We start from the raw sequence: 4,651 nt of genomic DNA, 5'->3' as shown, positions 1-4,651 counted from the left end.
AGAATATAAGTAGATTTTTCAAAAATGTAAAATGTCTCATTAAGATTCTTAAATATTGAGTTTATTGTACCTTAGGATGTTGGTAGATCAAATATGAATCTGTAGATATTTATGATTTTATAGGTGTGTTTTTGAAATGGTACCAGTACTTAGTTAGTTGGTACCATTTTGCCAACTAAGATTCAGTTTAAATAACTTATACTACTTAAGGTTGTAAAACTATCTAAAATCTATTATGTGACTTCAGTCCTCTGTCCATTCCAGGAGGAATACTGGAATGGGTTGCCAAGCCCTCCTCCAGGGATCTTCCTGACTCCACGATCGAACCCATGTCTCCTGCCTTGCAGGTGGATTCTCTACCTCTGAACCACCTGTGGAGCCCACACAAGAGCACACAAGTGGTATTATTTGACTTAAGTGTTCTCGTCTGTAAGATGGGGATAAATATTAGCTACTCCACAATGTGAAAATTAAAAATGAAAATATACCATACCTAGCACTGACCCTGGTTCATGGCAACATGTTTCTTTCCCTGTTTTTTTTTTTTTTTAAATAAATAAGTGAATTTTTGAATTTTCTAATTTTCATGATTAGACCTATGAGAGATTGCTATATATAATAATTCACTCTTTCTATGCAAAGACTATAAAGACAACATGGAGAAGAACTGTAGGGCTTGGACACGTAGTGACATAAAACTTTGTATCATCCACTGAGATGCCAGGATTGCTGATCACTGCAATCTAACCCCATCCATTCTGACTGATATAATCATGGCATTCTGTTATGTTCCTTAGTGACTTTAAGAACTTTGAAAAAGGAAAATTTCTACTATTAATATGGTGCATTGTTGTTGTTGCCCAGGGAATAAGTCGTGTCAAACTCTTTGTGACCCCGTGGACTGCAGTACTTCAGACTCCTCTGTCCTTCACTGTGATTTCCCAGAGTTTGCTCAGGTTCATGTCTATTGAGTCAGTGATGCTATTAAACTGCCTCATCCTGTGCCACCCCCTACTTCTTTTGCCTTCAATCTTTTCCAGTATCAAGGTCTTTTCCAATGAATTGGCTCTTCACGTCATATGAAAAAAGTATTGGGGCTTCAGCTTCAGCATCAGTCTTTCCAATGAATATTCAGGGTTGATTTCCTTTAGGATTGACTGGTCTGATCTCTTTGCTGTCCAAGGGACTCTCAAAAGTCTTCTCCAGTGCCACAGTTTGAAAGCATCAATTCTTCATTGTTCAGCCTTCTTAATGGTCCAACTCTCACATTCGTACATGACTACTTAAAAAATGAGTGCATATTACTATGTGCTGGCTTCTGTTTTAAACCTTTTTTTACTGAAAAAAGTCTTCCTCTTTGCCAGACATCTGATTGGAAATCATTTAACTATGGGTTAATTGAATAAGAACTTAGAGGAGCATATATTTGGATTTTTAAATATTAATTCCATTGGGGGATATAATCATGGGAAAGGGTTTCTGTTTAAATCGGGGCCATCCTTTCTGGTTTAGTTTGAATTCACTGTGTACATTCTGATGAATGTTTTTAGATAATCTGGCAGAGAACAGAAGATATTTTCTTTCTTGGTCTATGTCGCATTATGGCCTTAAAGTTCATTAATACTGAGACTAATGAAATATTCATTAATATTTCAGAGACTTATGAGAGCTAAAACAGAATACCAGTCCTCACTGCTCCCAGAAGAAAAAATAAAGGGACAATGATAGTTTTAAAAGTTATCTTTTAAAGCAGGCAGATGATGACTACTTGGGTCACCTTTTAGTATCTTCTTCTTAAGAGGATCATTGTATCAGATGACCTGAAGCTTAACTCTTAAGACCAATGAATTAAAAGAGAACTAAAGCTGCATTATTTACAGGGATACAGGCCCTTTTTCTTCTCACACTTGTGAAAGCATAGTGACCTGTTTGGCAAAAAGATCATGAAGAACATCTTTCAGCCACATAGCACTCGAAGCTGGCATTGCTTTATTGAGGAGAGACAACGTCCATCTGTGGTGATCAGAACACGCAGCATGGGCATTGTCCAAGGTTTCCATCTGGGTTTCCTAGAGAGTAATGTAACCATTAGAGAAAAGGATGGTGAGAAAGGTGGGGGGTTCATTTGAAAGAGAGGAGAGGAGTGAATGTAATTAAACTTCATACCTGCATGTGTTAGAAATCTGTTTGGCACACTGATGGATGCATTCAACAAGGACTGGGTATTAGACATCTCATTTCAAACTCCTGATGGAAAGTGATATATAGGGTCCAGCATAAAAGACAATTAGGGAAGGCTTGTCACTTTCTACTCTTTTATTTTAATATTTAAGAGTATGATTTCATAAACATCGTTAGCAAAGCTGAGGATATGACATTCCGCCTTCCAAAGAAATGAATTCTTATTTACATGGAACTTATACTCTGGTGAGAAGAGAGATAATAAGCAAACAAAAAATAATGGTGATAATTATTGTGAAGAAAATATGGCCAGTTAAAAGGGATAGAAAGAGGTGAATAATACTGTTTTATGTAGAGATTCAAAGAAGGCCGCTGTGCTGAAAAAATTTTGAGTAGAGTTGGAAGGGAGCGAGGAAATTTTATGGGTACCTGGGAAAACTTGCTATGAGGTTAATGATGATAAGAACACAGGCTTTTAGGTGAGAATTACTGTAAGTATTACTTTAAGGCAACCAAAACCATGAACTTGGAACTTGAAAAGGATAAATAAAGGTTAATATGTAGATTTAGTATATTGTTAATTCATGTTAGTTGTTAAACATTGTTAAGTGACTATATGAGAGTCATCAATTTGTATGTGAAAATACAAAATAAGAATGATATTCTGCTGATGGGAGAATCCAAATTGGTAAATGTTATTATCTATAATGCAGAGTAAAAATCATGATGATAGGTATATGCACAAGGCATTTTGAGACAGTTATAGGATACTGACTTGGACAGGCATGGATGAGGGAGGACTCTTGGTTAAGGTTTTAAAGGAGAAGTGAAGTTGATGGAGTCTATGAGATAAGAGGAGAATGTCAGAATATCTGCACAAGACTAATTTCAATTTAATTTTTACCAGAGGGTTAACTATAAAACAGAGAGTGGCATAAAGTGATGCTTCAAAGAATAGATGCTACCTTGATGATGGGTATCCTTGTATTAAGAAAATAGCTAATCCAACCCGAAGGTCAATAAGGATCCTCTCAGTTCAGTTCAATCACTCAGTAATGTCTGACTCTTTGGGACCCCAAGGACTGCAGCATGCTAGGCTTCCCTATCACCAACTCCCGGAGCTTATTCAAACTTATGTCCATTGAGTTGGTGATGCCATCCAACCATCTCATCCTCTGTCATCCCCTTCTCCTCCTGCCTTCCGTCTTTCCCAGCATCAAGATCTTTTCCAATGAATCAGTTCTTCACATCAGGTGGCCAAAGTATTGGAGTTTCAGCTTCAGCATCAGTCCTTCCAATGAATATTCAGGACTGATTTCCTTTAGGACTGACTGGTTGTATCACCTTGCAGTACAAGGGACTCTCGAGTCTTCTCCAACAGCACAGTTCAAAAGCATCAGTTTTTCAGTGTTCAGCTTTCTTTATGGCTCAACTCTCACATACATACGTGACTACTGGAAAGACCGTAGCCTTGACAAGGTGACCTTTGTCAGCAAAAGTAACATCTGTACTTTTTAATATGCTGTCTAGGTTTGTCATAACTTTTCTTCTAAGGAGCAAATTTCTTTTAATTTCATGGCTGCAGTCAACATCTGCAGTGATTTTGGAGTCTCCAATAAAATAAACAGTTCTTATTTCTTATTCCAACAACACAAGAGATGACTCTACACAGGGATATCACCAGATGGTCAATACTGAAATCAGATTGATGATATTCTTTGCAGCCAAAGATGGAGAAGCTCTAAATAGTCAGCAAAAACCAGACCAGGATCTGACTGTGGCTCAGATCATGAACTCCTTATTGCAAAATTCAGACTTAATTTGAAGTAGGGAAAACCACTAGACCATTCAGGTATGACCTAAATAAAATCCTTTACAATTATACAGTGGAAGTGACAAACAGATTCAAGGGACTAGATGTGATAGAGTGCCTGAAGAAAAATGGATGGAGGTCGTGACATTGTACAGGACACAGTAATCAGGACCATCCCCAATAAAAAGAAATGCAAAAAGGCAAAATGATTGTCTGAAGAGGCCTTACAAATAGCTAAGAAAAAAAGAGAAGTTAAAGGCAAAGGAGAAAAGGAAAGATATACCCATTTGAATGCAGAGTTCCAAAGAGGAGCAACGAGAGATGAGAAAGCCTTCCTCAGCGATCAATGCAAAGAAATAGAGGAAAACAATAGAATGCAAAAGACGGGAGATCTCCTCAAGAAAATTAGAGATACTGAGGGAATATTTCATTCAAATATGGGCACAATAAAGGACAGAAATAGTATGGACCTCACAGAAGCAGAAGATGTTAAGAAGAGGTGGCAAGAACACACATGAAAACTATACAAAAAGGATCTTAATGACCCAGATAACCACAGTGGTGTGATCACTCATCTAGACCAGACATCCTGGGATGCGAAGTCAAGTGGGCCTTAGGAAGCATCATTACAAACAAAGCTAGTGTACTGGAAAAGGT

The sequence above is a fragment of the Oryx dammah genome, unplaced genomic scaffold (assembly GCF_014754425.2).
Source record: "Oryx dammah isolate SB20612 unplaced genomic scaffold, SCBI_Odam_1.1 HiC_scaffold_21, whole genome shotgun sequence".
NCBI classification, from domain to species: Eukaryota; Metazoa; Chordata; class Mammalia; order Artiodactyla; family Bovidae; genus Oryx; species Oryx dammah.
Note: the sequence above shows the minus strand (reverse complement) of the source record.